Below are 21,230 nucleotides of genomic sequence, written 5' to 3'. Positions count from 1 at the left end.
AGCAGGACGCGCGGTGAGCCCAGCGTCCTCCTACGCCTCCATCTTCCCTCCGTCTACTTGCTTTAGTTTTAAACTGTCCTTCTCTACTTGCTTAAGTTTCAGGCTTAGATGACTGATTTTTCTTTTGTTCTAACACGAATTTAATACTATAAGTTTCCCTTTAAGTACTATTTTCACTGTATCCTGAAAATATTATATGTTGTATTTTTAACTTAAGATATTTCTAATGTTCTGGTTTGGAGAATTTACTTCTCTATCATGTAGTGTTCCTCTTTGTTCCTAATAATTTTTCTTGTTCTGAAGTGTTTTGTATGAAATTAGTTATTCTAGCTCTTTGTGTGTGCATGCGTGTGTGTGTGTGTTAGGATGGCATGTACTTCGGTTTTATTATATCAGAGTCTTTATATTTAAAATATATTTTTCTTCTTGACAGTACATAGTTGGGTCCTATTTTTACTTCACTCTGACCATCTGTCTTTCATTGGTGATTTAACTAATTTACATTTAATATGATTGATATAATTGGATTGGTATCTACCATATTTGTAACTATTTTTAGTTGCATTTGTATTTATTCCTCTTTTCTCTGCATTCTGTTCTATAATTGAAAATGTTAAAAAATTCCAGGGGTACCTGGGTAGCTCAGTCGTTTGAGCATCTGACTTTGGCTCAGGTCATGATCTCACAGTTTGTGAGTTCAAGCCCCATGTCGGGCTCTGTGCTGACAGCTCAGAGCCTGGAGCCTGAGTCAGATTCTGTGTCCCCCTCTCTCTCCACCCCACTCCTGCTTGTTCTCTGTTTCTCTCTTTCAAAAATGAATAAACATAATTTTTTTTAAATTCCATTTTATGTTCTCTAATCCTCTTTTTAAAATGTCTTGTAGTAGTTGCCCTAGAGTTTCCAGTTTTTTAACTAGAATTTTTTAACTGGAATTTTTAACTTAAATTAACACTATGTGGCTTCCTGTGTAATGCAGGTAGTTAGAGTGATCTTAGTTCATCCCTACCATTCTTTATGAAAATGATGTCATTAATTTTTCCTATCCAAATTCTATAATCCAATACATTGCTACTAATACTTTAAACTATTCTAAATCAAGAAAGAAAATAGTTCATTTTACCTTCATTTATTACTTCAGTATTCTTTACGTAGAGCAATTTTTGACTTATAGAAGGTCCTTCTCTCTGAAGAACTTTTTTTGACCTATTTTGGAGGGTATAGGTCTGCTGAAGATGAAAGTCTCTTTCATTTTCCTTGATAATTTCACTGGCTATAAAATTCTAGGTTGATTTTTTTTTCCCCAACACTCTAAATATTTTGCTGTACTTTTTACTTTTCTGGCTTCTGACAAAAAGTGTAGTGTCATTCTTAATCTTGTTCCTTTACAGGTAAGTTGTTTCTCATCACTCCTGGCCTTTTGCAAGATTTTCTCTTTGCTTTTGCCTTTTGCTTCCTGTAGCTTAAATATAATATGCCTGAGTGTAGTTCTTTTTTTCTTGCTATCATTTTTTTTTCTAAGGTGGGATCCTCAGGATCTGTGACCTTTTGTCTGTCACTAATGTGAAAAGGGCTCAGCCCTTGTGTTTCAAATACTTCTGTTTAATTTTCTTTATTCTCCTGGTGTTCCAATTACACTTATCTTTATAGATTGTCACATAGTTCTTAGATGTTCTCTTTTTTTTTTTTCTCTTTACACTTCATGTTAGGAAGTTTCAATAAACCTATCTTCAAAAGCAGTGATCTTTCCTCACCTGTTTCCAGTCTGAATTAGTATCAAAGGCATGCATTTCTGACTGTTTATTGCCAGCATTTCCTATTCTTAGAATTTCCATCTCTACTTATATTAACTTTCTGTCCTATATATAGTCTTTTTCTATTTAGCACCTTAAAATATTAATGGTAGTTATTTAAAATTTTGTATCTGATAATACCAAAATCATGTCATGTGTGAATCTCGTTCAGATACTTACTTTGTCTACTTAGAATGTGTTTTTTATTGTAATTTTTTGATGAAAACCAAGAATGTTATATTGTGTAGTAGAGGCTGAGGTATATACCTTTAGTGTGAGACTTTATGTTAATTTGATTAGAAATTGGTCTGTGTCGAATATTTGCAATAGCTGTAGATGTTAGAAACTTCTAATTCCTCTAGTTTCCTTGTATTTGTCTCCTCTCATTGTACATTACTTTTACTCAAGTACTCATCCTCAGAGACAGTCTGCATATAGATTGTGAAATGATTACTACAATCATTAATATATTACCTGACATAGTTACATTTTTTTGCATATGTGATGAGAACACCTAAGATCTACTCTTGGCAGATTTCAAATATATAAATATATAGTTTTATTAACTATAGTCACCATGCTGTATATTGGGTCCCCAAAACTTGTTCATCTGGTAACTGAAGAATTACACCCTGTGACCAACATCTGTCATTTTCAGCATTAGTACTTGACTAATGCAGGGAAGTAATAAAAGCAGAGGGCCCTGTGTGACAGCACAAGTGCCATGCCAGTGAAGTCAGACATGTATTGTTAAATACACTCTGGAAACCTTTTCTTCTCTTGGCTTCTGGATCCCCTGCCTGCCTTTTATTTCTCCCATTTCCTGATTTCTGCTTAATGATGTGTGTAGGATCAATTCTCAGATTTTTCTCTGTCCATACTCATTCTTTAGGGACATCATCAAGTCCCAAAGCTGATGCCATCTAAACCTATTTATCTAATCCTAATTCTACACCAAATTCGAGACTCAGGTAACTTATCTACTCAAACCCCCTTACACTTATATGTCCAATAGGCATCCCAAAACGTGCTTGGCCAAAACCTTTTTTTCCTTCTCAGCAGTCTGGGAAATAGCACATCTATTCTCTAAGATCAAAGATGTTAGTATCATTCTAGTTTCTTTCCTTGACACCATTCATCAAATCTATCAAACCCTTTCAACTCTACCTTCAAAATATTGCTCCAATCTAAGCATTTTTCCCCCTTTTTTTTTTTTTTACCTCTCTATGACTAGTAATACTTTAGTCACCATCATCTTACACCCGAATTACTAAAATATCTTTCTAACTGGGCTTCAAGAGTCCTCCCTTCCCCCCCAAGTCAGCAGCCAAAGCAATTCTGTCAATGAATAATATTACATCCTTTATGAGTCCCCTATTAGCTGCCTTAGCATCAATCTCCAAATCCTCAGCTTGCACAAGATCCTTCTCCTCTGGCTGTCCCTCCAAATCCATCTCCACATTTTCTCTCTGCTCTAGTTTCAGTGGCCTCAAGTGTTGGATTTCCTGCACAGCCAATAAAACTGAAGCTTCAGAGTTCTTCACTTGCTCCTTACTTGTACAGCCACGTTTTAAGGCCCTGGGTAGGGCCCTGACAGTATGCCCATCTGATTAAAAAGAAGATAATTCAACCACAAGTCATTGCCTCTTTTCCATGCCAGCTTACCTTTTTACATATCTGCTCCTGCCAAGTGAGAGTGGTGAGGTATCAGAACATATTCATATGAAACCTTTTTCTTTACAGTCATTAAAATTACCAGCCATGGGGATGCTTGAGTGGCTCAGTTGGTCAAGCATCTGACTCTTGATCAGCTCAGGTCATGAGCTCACGGTTCATGAGATTGAGCCCTGTGTCAGGCTTCATGCTGACAGAGCGGAGCCTGCATGGGAGTCTCCCTCTCTCTCTTTGCCCCATTCTCCCTCTCCCCACCCCCCCCTTCTCAAAATAAGTAAACATTTTTTAAAAACTGCCAGCTATGTCAATGCAGTCTCTAATAAGAAAATTCTTGGAAACGTATTCCTGCACCAAACAGCTAACATTAAGTTGACTATATATACAGTGTGTGTTGAGTGCCTGAGTGGCTCAGTTGGTTAAGCATCTGAGTTTGGCTCAGGTAATGATCTCACAGTTTGTGAGTTCAAGCCTTGCATCAGGCTCAGTGCTAATAGCCTGGAGCCTGAAACCTGCTTCAGCTTCTGTGTCTCCCTCTCTATTTGCCCCTTTTCCACTCACACACTTTCTCTCTCTGTCTCTCTCTCCTTCTCAAAAATAAACATTAGAAAAAAAATTAAAAAATTTTTATATACAGTTTGTATATATACTGTATACAGTGTATACATACAGTTTGTATATATACTGTATACAGTGTATACAGTTCGTATATACACAAACACACATTGAAGTGACTATGAAAAATATATGTACCTCTAAACACCTACTCAGTTTCCCTATAGCCACATTCCAAAGATTTGATTATCATGCCATCCAAGCCTTACAAGATTAAGGCAGTGATATTTTATAAATTCAAACACAAATTGAAAAAAAGCATTAAAGTTGATAATGCTTTAAATGCAATTGAATGAGGTTTTGAAACATTTCACCAAAACAAATAAGAAATTAGACTCTTGATTTAACATATGTGCAGTACTCTCATATTAAAAAATTATTATGGAGGAACTCAGAGAAGAGATAAAGATTTACAGTCACTAAAGGAAAGTGAAAAGAATGAGTAAGGAAATAAATTGAAATTATTTTGATATCAAGAAGCAAAATGAAATAAAAATCACATCCCATCAAAGCAGTAATTCATTGAAAAATACATTTTGAAGTGATGAATAGAATCTTAAGTTGTTTGATAATCCACTTAATGAAGAGGAGATAATAGTTTGAATAGAAGGTGGAAAAATTTAATTTCATGCTGATTTAACACAAAATACTGATATTAACAAAGATAACATGACTGTTAATGCAGCACTATAGTGAATCCACATCAATGACATGGATTGTTGTCAGTTCAAATAATTTTTACAATTACTTTACAAGAAAAATTAAAATGCCCTGAGATTTTATAACTTACACATAAAAAGATTTATAGAAGTTCTCAAAAGTTTAACAGTCATACTAAAAAAATTGGATGATGTTTTGAATACCTATTTTAAAAGTAAAAGATGGTTTTCTAATCCCTCAGGAAAAAAATTGATCAAGTATACTTGAAAAAATTATCTTCCACTCTTAGATAATCATTGCCATATAGGACCTATTTAACAGTATATAACTGAAAAATATAGAAAAAAATAATGAAAAAGGGTATCAGTTGATTAATAAAAGATATTAGAATTTTCTTAGATTTGTAATTGTGCTATTTTTCAATTAATGTAAAATTTGTAATTGATTTTTCAAAAACTCATTTTTTTTTGTAGCTAATTCTATTTTGATATTCTTCACCTTTTTGGGAAAAAAAAAAGGGGGTCAAGTTTTCAGTTCCTACTAAACCCTGATTCATTATCTCCAGTGGCTCTGCTTTGCTGCACGTAAACTGTCCTTGCAATTCTCTCAGCTTGGAGGTCTCTACCCTCACTCATAAGACTTCCATGGTAACCAAGTTAAAATGGAAGAGATCTCCTCACCCCTGCCAGTCACCCTCTTTCCTTTCTATTTGTGTTGTCCCGACACTGTCTGGACAATCAATGAGGGAGGTCCATTATCTGTTTTAATCACTGCTGTAACTCTTGATCCCAGAAAAGTGCCTAGCTTATGGGTTATTAGAAAAAGTGAATCTGGAACAAAGAGATTATATATTACACCCTTTAACGTACATTCTATATGCATATGTGTGTCGTCACATGTAAATAGGGTTCACAATAGAATTATAACATACAACAACAGGCAAAAGTTTTAGAATATCATTAAGCAACTTTGTATTAAACAACTATTATTAGGTCTTTACTTAAATGAATAAATGTAGAATTTTAAAAGGTCTATACCCTATACATTGTAGTATGTTATGGAAGACATAGGCATACAAAGACATACATCTAAAACACAGAAATCTATCAACTATATTGCAGTAAAATTAATAAAGAGAAGTACGGTAAAAATAAATTCTCTTAATACCTCCAGGGAAAAGAACTGAGTTTTAGCCTCTTGAATGACTTTGTTGCACTGATGTGATTTGGAATAGTTTTTATTCAGCACAGACTTTATTTTTCTTAATAATGTTACATTTTATCTAAATGTGACTCATTGGCCATTCCTAGTTGAAGAGTAAGGAAGAGGGACAGTTTTGTTCAGGCCAGTACTTCCTAAAACCTACGTCTTCAGGAAGAATGATATGACAGGCACAGTGTTTGTTTGTTTGTTTGTTTATTTATTTATTTATAATTGTTTTTGTCTTTATTTTTGAGAGTGAGAGAGACACAGAGAGAGAGACGGAGTGGGAGCAGGGGAGGAACAGAGAGGGAGACACAGAATCTGAAGCAGGCTCCAGGCTCTGAGCTGTCAGTACAGAGCCCTATTTGGGGCTCAAAATCCCAAACTGTGAGATCATGACCCCAGCCGAAGTCAGACACTTAACTGCCTGAATCACCCAGGCACCCTGTGCCACAGTGTTTTAAATACGGAGTGGGAAAATGGGGCACCTAGGTGGCTCAGTTGATTAAACGTCCTTCAGCTCAGGTTATGATCTCGCAGTTCATGAGTTGGAGCCCTGCATAGGGCTCTGTGCTGACAGCTCAGAGCCTGGATCCTGCTTCAGATTCTGTGTCTCCCTCTCTCTCTGCCCCTCCCCCCCCCCTCTCAAAAATAAATAAAGATTAAAAAAATTAAAAAAATATATATGGAGTGGGAAAATGGTATTTTTTTTCAAGCGACCTTGGAGTTACAGAATATTAAGAAAAAATTTTGTTAATATTTTGATATATGACCTCTAAAAAAGAACCTTGGTTATGTCTTTATTGATGTTTTCATTATTGTGTTCATTCGGGTAGGGTTTTGGAGTGACCCTGCTCTCCACCCACTTTCTCTGAAGTCTTGCTTTTGTAGAATGGAGCAATTTGCAGATAGTTAAAGTATTGCTGCCACGAAACTCTGTGTCTCATATTTAGTAGTTATGAAAGTTGGTGTAGGGGTGCCTGGGTGGTTGAACATCTGACTTCAGCTCAGGTCATGATCCTGCCATATGTGAGTTTTGAGTTCCCCTTCAGGCTCTGTGGTCAGAGACTGGAACCTGCTTTGGATTTGGGGTCTCCCTCTCTCTGCCCCTACCCCGCTCTTGCGCGTGCACGCTGTCTCTCTCTCTCTCTCTCTCTCTCAAACAAAAATAAACATTAAAAAATTTTATTTTGAAAGCTGGTATATAGTTGTATTTTTCATGCAATAAAAAATAATGTAAATTTGAATGCTGCTCTGCAGTTCATCAAGCCCTGTGAACTTGGGCAGTTGACTTGACATTTCCAGAGTTTATTTTCCTTATCTGCAAATTGATCTGCTTATGTCTTCCTCAAAGGATTATTCTAAGGAAGACCACATATCATTAATTCGAAGCACTTAGCAGAGAACATTGAATATGGTAAACTGTCAAAATTTTGAGCCATCATCCAGTCAGATTTAACTGATATTCCGAAGGGAGTGTCTTGTCATCTCTCCTTGGATATTTTTGGGTACATCTGACAGTAAAGAAGTATAGAACTTTGTCCTAGGAAGTGACTGGACCAAGAATGCCAGCAAAGAAAGCAATGTTTTCTCTGGACTTTGGATCATATAACATTTTGCATCTAACAGAGGTGCTGGTGCAGTGTGATTTTTGAGGAAGAAAAATACAAGGTTTGAGTTGTATATTGTTTCTTGAGTAAAGTGGAAATAGATATGTATCACATCATGGAGATGGAAAGTAACTAGTACATTGTGACTCCTATATGAATGTTAGAAATCAGCTGCCCTCCCCAACACACCTTCACATGCACACTGTCACCTCTCATTTGAGGTAGTGGTGTTTAAAAATTGCATGTGGATAAGTTGGGGTGATAGTGTGAAGTCAGAGACTTCCTTCCTATTTTATGATATATTTCACTTTTTCTATATTACCTAGAGAAAAAAAAAAAAAGGTGAACACCATCTTGTACATCTGGAAGGCCAGATGCTGGCCCTCTTGTGATAATACTGCCTTAACTGTAGCCCTCTCAAGAGGCCTATATCTCCTATGTCACGCAATAGTCCACAGGCCATTGGCTTAGAACAGAATAGTCTATCTTGTTTTTCATTGCCATACCCAGATATGACCATTCTTTCTCTCTTAAAATGTACAGCATAGAAGCTCATGAGATGACATTTATCATTGTCACAGATATCTCTATGGCCTCTTAAACTCCCCTTCTATCTTGCATTTTAAACCCAGTTTATTGTTGTTTTCTCCAATAGTAATGATTGCTTTATGAATGATTTCAATATATTCAGGATACTTCTAATTTCCTGGTCAGATTAAGAGTAGAGTGATGAGTGCATTCTACCCCCAGGTACAGATAATAAGGAACAAATTTTCAGTGGAGTATTTAAAAATAACACTGAGTAAACTTGGTCTGCATGTTATTACCATGTGACAGCATTTATAGACAATGTCAGTAAGAATATACTACCCTTTCAAAAAATCTTTTAATAGGCTACATCCTTTTTTTAAGTTTATTTATTTCTATTTTGAGAGAGCACAAGTGGGAGAGCGTCAGAGAGAGAGGGGAAGAGAGAGAGAGAATCCCAACCAGGCTCCACACTGTAGCACAGAGCTCTTTGTGGGGCTTGAATGCACGAACTGTGAGATTATGACCTGAGCTGAAATCAAGAATTGGACACTTAACCAACTGAGCCAGCCAGTCACCCCAGTGGGCTACATTCTAGTCAAATATAGTTATGATTAGTTTCAAAACATACTCTATATTTAGCTTCAAATTAGTTTTGTTCACTTCTTTAGTAAATACTTTAATTCATATGGGAGCTAATTAGGGGAACTCTCATTTCTATATAGTTGGCCCTCACACATTTAGACTTGGCTGTATGTACTCATTGTAAAAGAAAGTTCACAATGGTTTGTAATTGTTGGGATTATTTCTGTTCTTGGTAGTGCATGATACCAGTGTTAAAGCAGTAAGGAGTGGTAAATGAAGATGCAGTTAAAGAAAAATTTCAGTGACCGTGATTTAATTTTTTTTGCCTATTCCTTATTTGTATGTTTTTTATGGCTATGATTAAAAATTTTGTTACATGGAAAGAGGGTATTAGAAATTCTATGTCTAGGTGTTAAATTCTTAGATGAATGACTGCTTGACTTGCTTTACTTCCTCTCCTCAAAATACCTGTTTTCATACATTTTAATCCAGCAGTCTATGCAAAGCATAGCCTGGACATTTTTATTTTCAATCATAGCTTTTGTTCATAAATTAATTTCTAAGCATTTGCTTCCTAAAATTTCATGTCTTTTAGGACATTCCTGCTAGTGCAATGACTCCATAATTTTCTCTCTACTTTGCTATGTACAGTCCATCAAATATATCACTTTTACATGGTTCTTCTTTACCTTTTAAAATATTCATCTATGTTTGGTCAAAAGTCCACCACACTGTCATTGTTTTATACACACTCAACCCTTTGTCTCTTTCACTTTTTTTACCTGTTAAAATTAAGTTCTTGTTAAATCCCAAGTCTCTGTCTGCTCTCTGTATCATCCTGGGCACTTAAACTTACTGGGGAAGTACATTAACTTTACTGGAGAAGTACATTAGGGTGCCCACAATTCTCATTTTAATTACATCTAGCCTCAGTTTCATCACACATCCCTAGGCTGTTCACCTCCCCACTCTGCCAGATTACTCCTACCTTCTCCTCTCTCTACCAGTCTTGAAAATCCACTCCCCAGTCTTGAGTTAACCACCTTCTTTATTAATACACTGGGAAAATTGTTTCAGTCATATTCCATAAATTTGCATCTTAACATCTTCTGCCAACCTGCATGCCTCCCCTCTGTTACCATAAGATGAGATGTTTATATTCTAAACAAGGTCAGTTCCTTTACCTGTGTGCTAGATCCAATGCCCTCCCACCTATCTCATGGAAATTGATCTAGCAATTCTCCCATCTTTGTCCTATAAGTTGCCTTCTCTGCTGAATCAAGTCCATCATGATCATACTTCCTGGTATACTGTTTCAGCTTCTTTATAAAGGAAGAAAACAATTCTCTCTTGAACCTATGTTTTGCTTCAACTACCATTCCATTATTGTGATATAATCAATCATCTTTAAAGTTTTGTCTATTTGTATTCTCCAGTTCTTATATTGTTATAGTCCTTGAACTCATATTTTCACATCTACCACTGAACGATGAAATAACTTTCATGGTGGCCACTAGTTACTTCTATGTTGATTTATAAAATGATCACTCCTAGTCCTCATTCTCCTTGATTTCTCATACAATTAATTTCACTCCCCCTTTCTTGAAACACTTTCTTCACTAGGTCATGGGGCATTCCTCTATCTTGTTTTCTACCTTATTCTTAGTCCTCTTGGTTGTTTTCTGCTATTCTCAAAGATAGACATAGATTGAGTGTTCAGACCTATTCCCCTTCTCTGTTCTATGTCATCATCCATTTTTCTGTATAACATCATCAATCTTGTGATCTTATATTCTTTCAGCTCACTGAAGACTCCCAAATGTATATCTCTAGTCTAGGACTCTATCTCGATCCTTACACTCAGCAGCCTATTTGACATCATTCCTTATATATCTACCTAACACATGGCCAAAACCAGTCTTGACTTTTTTTATATATTAAAAATCAACTGCTCTTATATTATTCCCATATTGACAAATGAAAATCTTATGCTTTGAGTTATTCAAGTAAAAATCCTTTGAAACTCTTCCCTCTTTCCCCTCTTCCCTTCTATCCCACCCCTACCATTGTCCACATCTAATATGTCAGCCAATTCTATCAATTTTACCTTAAATTTTTTCTTCTCCAAAACTCCATGGTCACTGACATAATCTGAGCAATCCTAATTCTCACCTTAATTTTTGTGAAGGCTTCCTCAATGATCTCCCTGCTTTTTCTATTGCCCCCCCCCATATGCTAGTCGATCTCTGTATAGAAGCCAAAGTTGTTAAATATGTCAGGTGTCATATCCATACTCATATCTCACAGTGATTCCGTATCACACAGATACAGTTGGATCAATGACTGACATGGCCATCCAGTTCAGGCACACTGTCAGCTTCATGACCAACTCTCCTCTCACTCTCCTACTTGATCACATGGATACAGGCACACCTTGCCTCTGATTTTTCCTTGAACACTAAAATGTCCCCTGTTCCATGTCTTTACACTGGATCTTCCCTTTACCTTGATAGCTTTCCCACAGATATGTACATGACTCCAGTACACAATTACATTGCAGAAATATTGTGCCTGATCACAAGGTGCTGGGAGAGATCAACTTAAAGTATTAATTCGAAAGGTACATGCATCTACTAGCTTTCTAAAATACAAATATTTCTGAATTCTGAAACACATTTTGATCTAAAAGGCTACAGATGGGGGTGGTGCCTGGGTGGCTTAGTCAGTTATGCATCTGACTTCGGTTCAGCTCATGATCTCAAGATTCACAGGTTTGAGTCCTACATTGGGCTCTGTGCTGACAGCTCAGAGCCTGGAGCCTGCTTCAGATTCTGTATCTCCCTCTCTCTCTACCCCTCCCACAATTCCTGCTCTGTCTCCTTCTCTCTCAAAAATAAGTAAACATTAAAAGAATTAAAAAACAAAAGAGTACAGATGAGTATTGTATTCCTGTACAAGGATTATATACCCAACACCGTATATGTTCTTATGAAGAATTTAAGGGTTTTATTCCTAAAGGTAGTTTTTATTAGATTTTTTTTTCATAAGGACTGACGTTAGAACCTAACCTCTATGTAAGATGCAATTCTCCTGGATTTTACCTAGATGTATCCCACAACCCTTCAGATCGTTGTTATTACCCTCATTTTTGGAAGACAAACTGAGACCTAAAATTGTATAACTAGTTTAAGATGACAAAGATTAAGAAAAACTAGAAATAAATAAAAACAAAGTAAAACTTGCTCAAGTTGATCTTTGCTCAAAATTATTTTTGAAGCAATTATGAAAAATTTGCAATAACTATAAACTTTCTTGCAGTAGGTAAAATTTAGTCTATAACCTTTTAAGGCCTTTTTAATGAAATGAAGGTCATCATAATTAACAATAAATATTTTAAAAAATTAATGTGAATCTCTTTTGTTGAATAAGTGAGACCTTTGGCGGGTACTGATTTGTTTTTATTCCTGTATACCTAAAACAGGAAGGAGTCGATACAGTTTGCCCAGATAAATGAAAGACATTTATAATGCAGAAATATGTAAGATACAGCCTGTTCTCAAAGAAGGTAAAAGCTATTGATGAAAGTAAAAGAACCATCAGTCTTGTTTCAGGTTAAGCAATTCATTTGCTTATAACGTGACTTTTGGCCTTAACTTCATTTGCATGTTACATTATTTTTTTTTTCAACGTTTATTTATTTTTGGGACAGAGAGAGACAGAGCATGAACGGGGGAGGGGCAGAGAGAGAGGGAGACACAGAATCGGAAACAGGCTCCAGCCTCTGAGCCATCAGCCCAGAGCCCGACGCGGGGCTCGAACTCACGGACCGCGAGATCGTGACCTGGCTGAAGTCAGACGCTTAACCGACTGCGCCACCCAGGCGCCCCTGCATGTTACATTATTATCACCCAAACAACTTCTGCAATTAATATGCTTCATTTTGCTTATTCTTTTTGAAGGACTTCATGGTTGATTTATGGCATATTCCATACATTAAAATAAATTCTACCCCGAAATTGATAGTGACTAATTAATAACGTTGAGGTAGGTATTTTAAAATTTTAGTTTATTTTTTTGTGGCATTGCATATTTTAATTTCCTAGATGTGCTTGTAAAATATTTAGCATGATAGCATATCAATTTGTGATAAATTGAGTCCAGAATTAGTTCTGATTTATTTTTCTACTTTAGATTAAAATAAGTATGTGAAATTAGTTTCCCCTGCTTAAGTTTCACCTTAGTATCTTAGAAATTCATTTTTCCAGTTTTCCTACTCATTTCTGTTTTTCCTTATGAAACTTTCTGTGGCATTGAGAACACTTTGTTACAGATGTACAAGGCAATTCATACCAACCATTCTTGAAATTTCTAGTTTTACCTTCAGAGAGTAATAATATAACAAGCAAATTAAAGAACCATGAAAGTAAGGAAAACAAGTTTATGTCAAAGGAATAAATGGTAGCAATTGAAAATGAGCCACCTGTTTCTCATTAAGCAGACAAGTGATGTGGCATATAATTCAGTGGCTAAAAAATGTATTTTGCATCCTAGGATCTCTCTTAATACTCTAATTTTAGGCTGTTGAAAATGATAGCAAGGGAACAATGTACCATAACAGTCTCTTACAGGATCTTCAGTGTTGTGCAGAGATATCCTTAAAAACAGAAGTCACTTATCAAATGATTATAGACACTGATTCCTTTACTTCCGTCCTAGAGTTACCCAGAGAAGGAAATCAGTAGCGATTAATAGAGATCATGTCATTCCATACCTTCTAGGAATGACAGTACCCTAAATAATTTCATGTAATTAGAAAACTTGATTGTATCAAGTGGGAGGTAGTACCTAAGCAAATGATACCCAACCTGAACATCAGTTCAATTCATACCTGTAGCTCAGTGATTTTGATTGTAAATATACACACAACTATTTTGATGTTTATTTAAAATAATGCTTTGCCAATAATGACTTATTTCTAATAAAGTATATCTGAAACCCTAAGGATATCATGTTAACAAATGAAATAATAAAGTATGCACATGAATACAGGGCACAGATGCCCATATAAATCACACAGATTAGCAACAGAATTTCCTGGTGGGAAGGTTGGGAGACATAGCAAAAGGAAAAGGCAGGTAGTTTTCCCTCATCAGATTTTGATCTCCTTAAAATTAAAAGCAGTACTTACTTATTTGTGTAACAGTATCTTCTATTATGTAATAAAGGAATAATATTTAATTTCTTCACAGAAAAAAAATCCATGGTATCCATATTTAGTATCCATATCCAATATGGTATCCATATTTCTGTGCAATTAAGTTATTTATATGTAATATATTTTACCCCTCTAGTATCTACTCTCAAAAAATAACAATGTGTAAAATAGCCATCCAACTGCTGGTGGAATAATGGAAGATAATGCCAGAACCTATCCAGTACAGAAAAGCAAACAAAATAGAAAAGCGGCACCTCCTCTTTATACCTTCCTGGACATATTTTCATTTTTCCCTTTGTAGCTTTGCTCATTTTTAATTACTTAAATGAACTGATTTCTCTTAAAACCTTTTGACCTTCTTCCCTCACTTTTCCCACCCTCCACTTCTCTACCTCTGTTAATCACCAATCTATTCTCTGTATCTATGAACTTGTTATTTTTGTTTTGTTTTTTCTGATGCCTATCCTTTTATTTTTGTTTACTGGACATAGTTGACATACACTTTATATTACTTTAACGTGTGCAACATAGTGTTCAAAAATTCTATACGTTATGCAGTGCTCATCATAATAAGAGTGATTACCATCTGTCACCAAAGTTATTGCAATATTGTTGGCTAGATCCTTCATGCTGTACTTTTCATCCCTGTGGCTTATTTATATTATAGGTTTAATATCTCTTACTGCCCTTCACCTATTTTGCCCACTCCCTGCCATCTCCTCTCCTCTGGCAACCACCAGTTTTCCCTGTATCTATGAGTGTGTGTTTTTAGATTGCGCATATAAGTGAAATCGTATGGAATTTGTCTGCCTTATTTCACTTAGCATTATACCCTCTGGGTCCATATATGGTGTCACAAATGGCAAGTTCTAATTCTTTTCTTAAAATATATTGTCAAATTAGCTAACGTACAGCGTATACACTGCACTCTTGGATTTAGGGGTAGATTTCCATAATTCATTGCTTACATACAACACCCAATGCTCATCCCAACAAGTGCCCTCCAATGCCCATCACCCATTTTCCCCTCTCCCCTGTATGCCCCCCCCCCGCCCCCGCCATCAACCCTCAGTTTGTTCTCTGTATTTAAGAGTCTCTTATGGTTTGGCCAGATCTAATTCTTAATGGCTGAGTAATATTCCATTGTGTTTGTGTACCACATTTTCATCCACCAATGAACACTTAGGTGACTACCATATCTTGACTGTTATAAATAATGTTGAAATAAATATAAGGGTGCCTATTTCTTTAAATTAGTGATTGCATTTTCTTTGGGTAAATAAGAAGTAGAATTACTGGATTTTAAGATATTTCTATTATTAATTTTTGAGGAAACTTAACACTGTTTTTCATAGTGGTGCATGATTAACATTCCCACCAACAGTGCACAAGGGTTCTCTTTTCTCCACATCGTTGCCAACATTTATTATTTCTTGTCTTTTTATACTAGCCATTGCATCATATCTCATTGTGATTTTGATTTCCATTTCCCTGATGATTAGTGGTGTTAAGCATCTTTTCATGTATTGGCCATCTATGTCTTTTTTGCAAAGCAAAAATGTCTTCTGTCCATTTATTAATCAGATTTTTTGGTGTTGAGTTATATACTTTGGGTATTAACCCTTTAATAGATATACCATTTGCAAATGTCCTCTCTCAGTAGGTTGTTTTTTCATTTTCTTGATGGTTTCCTTTGCTGTATACAAGCTTTTTATTTTTTTTTTAATTTTTTTTCTACGTTTATTTATTTTTGGGACAGAGAGAGACAGAGCATGAACGGGGAAGGGGCAGAGAGAGAGGGAGACACAGAATCGGAAACAGGCTCCAGGCTCTGAGCCATCAGCCCAGAGCCTGACGCGGGGCTCGAACCCACCGACCGCGAGATCGTGACCTGGCTGAAGTCGGACGCTTAACCGACTGCGCCACCCAGGCGCCCCTACAAGCTTTTTATTTTGATGTAGTCCCAATAGTTTATTTTTGTTTTTGTCCTTGTCTGAGGAGATATATCTAGAAAAATGTTGCTAAGATTGATGCAGTGTGCAAAAGATTGCTGCCTATGATTTTTATGGTTTCAGGTTACATTTAGGCCTTTAATCCATTTTGAATCCACCAAGAAAATAATCTAGATTCTTTCCTATTTATTTATTTTGCAGATAGCTGTTCAGTTTTCTTAAACCATTTATTGAAGAGACCATCTTTCCCTCCCTTGTATATTCTCTTCTCCTTTATTGTAGATTAACTGACCTTGTAAATATGGGCTCATTTCTGGGCTGTCTGTTCTGTTCCATTGATCAATGTATCTATTTTTGTGGCAGTGCTATACTGTTTTGATTACTGCATCTTTGTAGTATAGCTTGAAATCTGAGATTGTAATACCTCCAGCTTTGTTTTTCTTAAGATCGTTTTGACTATTAGGGATCTTATGTGGCTCAATACATTTTTGGTTTATTTTTTTTGTAGTTCTGTGAAAAATGCTGTGGATATTTGGGTAGGGATTACATTGACTCTGTAGATTACTTTGGGTAGTATGGACATTTTAACCATACTGTGGTATGTATGGTTTATGATCAATTTATGATCATGGTATATCTTTCCATTTGTGTCATCATCAATTCTTTTCATCAATGTTTTACAGTTTTAAAAGTACAGGCCTTTCACCTCCTTGGTTAAATTTATTCGTAGGTATTATTTATATGCTATTATAAAAAGGATTGTTTTCTTAGAGTTTTTTGCTACTTCATTATTCATTTATTGAAATGCAATAAATTTCTGTGTATTAGTCTTGTATTTTGAAACTTTACTGAATTCATTTATTCTAATGGATTTTTTTAGAGTCTCAAGGATTTTCTATAGTAGCATGTCATCTGTGAATAGTGACAGTTTTACTTCTTCCACACCAATTTGGATGGTTTTTATTTCTTGTCTGATTGCTGCAGCTAGGACTTCAGGACTATATTGAATAAAAATGATGAGAGTGGACATCCTTCTGTTGGTTCAGATCTTAGAAGAAAAGATCTGTTTTTCACCACTGAGTATAATATTAGCTTTTGGTTGTCATATATGGCTTTTATTATGTTGAGCTGCATTCCCTCTAAACCCAGTTTCTCAGGAGTTTTTATCATGAAAGGATGTTGAATTTTATCAAATGCTTGTGTGCATCTGTTGAGATAATCATATGGTTTTTATAATTCATTTTGTTAATATAGTGTTTAACATTGATTTTGTAGATATTAAACCATCTTTGTATCCCAGGATCAAATCCCACTTGAACGTGGTATATGATTTTTTTTAATGTATCATTGAGTGTGGTGTGCTAATATTTTGTTGAGGATTTTTGCATCTAGGTTTATCAAGGATATTGGCCTGTAGGTCTCTTTTTCTGTAGTGTCTGTGTCTGGTTTTGATATCAGGGTCATGCTGACCTTCTAGCTGACTCTGGACATTTTCTTTCCCCTTGTATTTTTGGTATAGTTTGAAAAGGATAGATATTAACTCTTTAATTTTTTGGTAGAATTCACTTGTGAAGCCATCTGGTCTTGGAGTTTTGTTGGGAATTTTGATTATTGATTCAAGTTTCTTACTAGTAATTAGTCTGATCACATTTTTAAATTTCTTTTTCAGTCTTGGAAGATTATGTTTTTAGGAATTTATCCATTTATTCTAGGTTGTCTCATACTGGCATATAATTTTTCATAGTCTCATAATTCCTATTTCTTTGGCATCAGTTGTTAATTCTTTCATTTCTGATTTTTAGTCCCCTTTTTTCTTAATCAATATGGCTAAAGGTTTATTAATTTTATCTTTTCAAAGAATCAGCACTTTGTTTCATTGATCTGTTTTGTTTCTTTTTTAGTGTCCATTTCTATTGTGAAATCTGTCATTCTATTCTGAAATCTTAATTTCCTTTGTTCTACTAACTTTGGACTTCATTTGTTCTTTTTCTAGTTTCTTTAGGGATAAAGTTAGATTACTCATTTTTTGTTTTGTTTTAGACTACACACATAAGAGGGATCATACAACATTTCTTTGAATTATTTCACTTAGCATAATGTCCTTGAGGTCCATCCATGTTGTCAAAAATGGCAAGATTTTGTTCTTCCATAAGGCTGAGTAATATTCTGCTGTATTAAAAAATATGTTGTATATACCATAACTTATTACTTTCATTCTGAAATTGCTTTCAAAACTTTTAATTTTATTATAATTAAGATTTTGTTAAGGTTTTTATTATTCCATGTCATTTATACACTTTATAGAAATGAATGTTTGTTACATAAAAATCACTTTAAATTTATATTTACTAACAGAATTTTGGAGATAATGTGCAGCTTTGATTTGTCATAAACATGTATCACCAATACCAATATTTTCTTTTTACCCAATTCTTTCTCTATTTAAGATGAGTAATTTAAAAAAAGTAGTGCTTAATTTTACAAGTCTGTATACTGTTTGTCCCAAGACTTCTTTTCTAACCCACTGTTACAGACTTTTTTTTTAATGTGTGTTTCATGGTCCCACTATATTTTTTGTGGGGGTGACAATTAAACTAAGTATTTATATCTGGACAGATATATCTTTGCTTATTAATAAAAATGTTAAAATCAGCCTCCATAAATCAACTTCAGTATTTTCTTGGTTGTTCTGTCACAGTGTCGTAAAAAGCCTAAATTCAGATATCAATTTATCTTTATCCATGTTTTCTAAACATACATTTATATTTAGATATTGGTACTTTATTTTTATCTTTTTAATTTTTAATGTTTATTTATTTTTGAGATAGAGACAGTATGTGCAGGGAAGGGGCAGAGAGAGGGGGAGACACAGTATCTGAAGCAGGCTTCAGGCTCCGAGCTGTCAGCACAGAACCCAATGCAGGGCCTGAACTCATGAACTAGGAGATCACGACCTGAGCTGAAGTTGGACGCTTAACCACCTGAGCCACCTAGGCACCCCTAGATAATGGTACTTTAGATAGTATAATGCATACGTGTTATTTGTTTATAGTTGACCAGTATCTTTTGAATGATGATGTAACATTTTGATAATTTCTCAAGTTACATCTATTGACTTCCCAAAGTAGAATTGAGCACTAAGTGAAACCAACAAGAAAAATTACTTCTGTTTTGATTCTTTTAAAGTAGGCTCCACACCCAATGTGGGGCCTAAGCTCATTACCCCAAGATCAAGTCACATGCTCTCCTGACTGAGCCAGGCAGGTGCCCCAATGGTTTTTTTGTTTCGATTTTCTTTAAAGAAAAAATAATTGTAATTTCTTATAGCTCCTGCAGCCATATGCAAAGGATATGCATTGCCAAACTTTGGCCCATCGGATGGTATTGTATAGTCATTGTATTAGTTTGCCAGGCCTGCCATAACAAATTGCAAACCAAGAGGCTTCACACAACAAGAATTCATTATCTTCTGGGGTGCAGAAGCCTGAGATCAGGTGTTGGCAGATCTAACCTCCCATGAAACCGGCAGGACAACTACTCTTCATTGCCTCTTCCTAGCTTTTAATGGTTGCCAGAAATTCTTTGCTTTCAGCTGTATAATTCCAATCTTTTTTATTTCTACATGACATTCTTCCTAGGTGTCTTTTTTCACATGACCATCTTTTTATAAGAACACTAGTCATATTGGATTAGGGCCAACCCTGCTCTAGAATGATCTCATTCTAATTTAATTGATTACATCTACAGTGACCCTATTTTCAAATAAGGTTATGGTCTCTGCTGTTCAGGGTTAGGACTTCAACATAACTTTTGTTTGTTTTTTTTGGCGGGGGGATTGTGCATAATTCAAGCTATAACAAATAGCCAGCAAGGGAAGACTGAGTTTTACATTAAGACTTGTAACATATTCTCTATCATACAAAGTACATATTGCACTGAATTCCATCTGCTTACTGAATACATTCTATGCTACAAAACTTATTAGTAGCCTTTGCTCTTTTTTACTGGTGCTGTGGGTGCTACAAACAGATCTAGTGGTCACTTGTGATCATGCTGTCTCTCTCCAGTGTGCCTATGTTCTATCTACCTGGCATGTCATATCATTGCCACTTTTCCAAATTATACTTACTGTTAATAACTAGTGTATTCAGTATGCACTTTCTTAGTAGCCTCTAGCATGAAATAATTAACTCCTAAAATTTACAGGCATTTGTTATTTGCATAGCAAATTATATTTATTTAATGTCTTATACTGTTATTACTTAAACAGGTGTTATGCACACACTTTTTCATTCTAAAAGTGCCTGGCCCAATACCTTTGTATAACCATTTTTCAATAATTTACTGATGTATCATTAAACAGTGGAGGTAAAATATTGCATTGAAGTATCCAGATAAGCTTTTTGGCCCTGGCTCTGGACATAGCAGCTGCTGAGATGTGGATGCCCAGGAAGAGCTGAATTGCCATTTATGAACTCCTTTTCAAGGAGAGAGTGATGGTGGCCAGAAAGGATGCTCACATGCCTAAATACCTTGAGCTGGGAGACCAGAATGTGCCAAATCTTTACATTATGAAGGCTTTGCAGTGTCTCAAATAGCGAGGCTATGTAAAGGAACAGTTTGCCTGGAGACATTACTACTGATAGCTTCCCAGTGAGAGTATCCAGTGTCGCCATGATTACCTCCACCTGTCCCCTGAGATTGAGCCTGCCACTCTATGCCATAGCTGTCCTGAGACTGGCAAGCCATGGCTCAAAGGTCTGGAGGGAGAGCTACCTGTAAGACGCACATGAGGGGAAGCTGACAGAGACACCTACAGAGGAAGTGCTGTGCCCCCTGGTGCCTACAAGAAAGCTGCGGCCTTGGCTGGGTCAGCAACTGAATTCGAGTTTAGAGGAAGATTTGGTCGTGTGTGCGGTCAGCCGCCTCAGTAAAGTTGGAGATTGTTTTGTGTTGAATAAATCCGTAGCCAGAAAAAAAAGTTAGAAATGTCGAGATAACTATTTCACTAGTTCATTTGGTACAGGTACATACTGGATAGGTAAATATAAGACTTAAAATTAGAGCAAAGACTCTTAAATTAGAATGCATTGTGTGTTTATAGACCAAAAAAGTCTGTTAGAAAAACTAGTGATAACATTTATTTAACTTGATTGTGTCTTTGCCATGTACATACTTGTTTATAGTATTGTAATTTGCTAACATAAAACTTCTGTGATGTTGAAATTGCTTTATTTAAGGGGCTAAATGAACAATGCTTTTAAAAAATCATTTTACTTGAGATATTATAAAATCCTACTTAAATACAAAATTGTAATAGTAAAAGGGATAAGTATTTTACAATTAGACCCAAATGTTAATATGACAAAGATTCAAATAATTCCATAACTGGAAAGATCTT

The 21,230-nt window shown here is 35.5% G+C and overlaps 1 pseudogene; it reads left to right on the top strand.

Annotated features, from left to right (window-relative positions):
* Positions 1-20,250: 20,250 nt before the first annotated feature.
* On the top strand, positions 20,251-20,810 carry LOC123585794 (annotated as a pseudogene).
* The last annotated feature ends 420 nt before the right edge of the window (positions 20,811-21,230 follow it).

This window comes from Leopardus geoffroyi, chromosome C3 (genome assembly GCF_018350155.1).
Source record: "Leopardus geoffroyi isolate Oge1 chromosome C3, O.geoffroyi_Oge1_pat1.0, whole genome shotgun sequence".
NCBI classification, from domain to species: Eukaryota; Metazoa; Chordata; class Mammalia; order Carnivora; family Felidae; genus Leopardus; species Leopardus geoffroyi.
The sequence above is the reverse complement of the archived record's forward strand: the minus strand, read 5'-3'. Positions and strand labels throughout refer to the sequence as shown.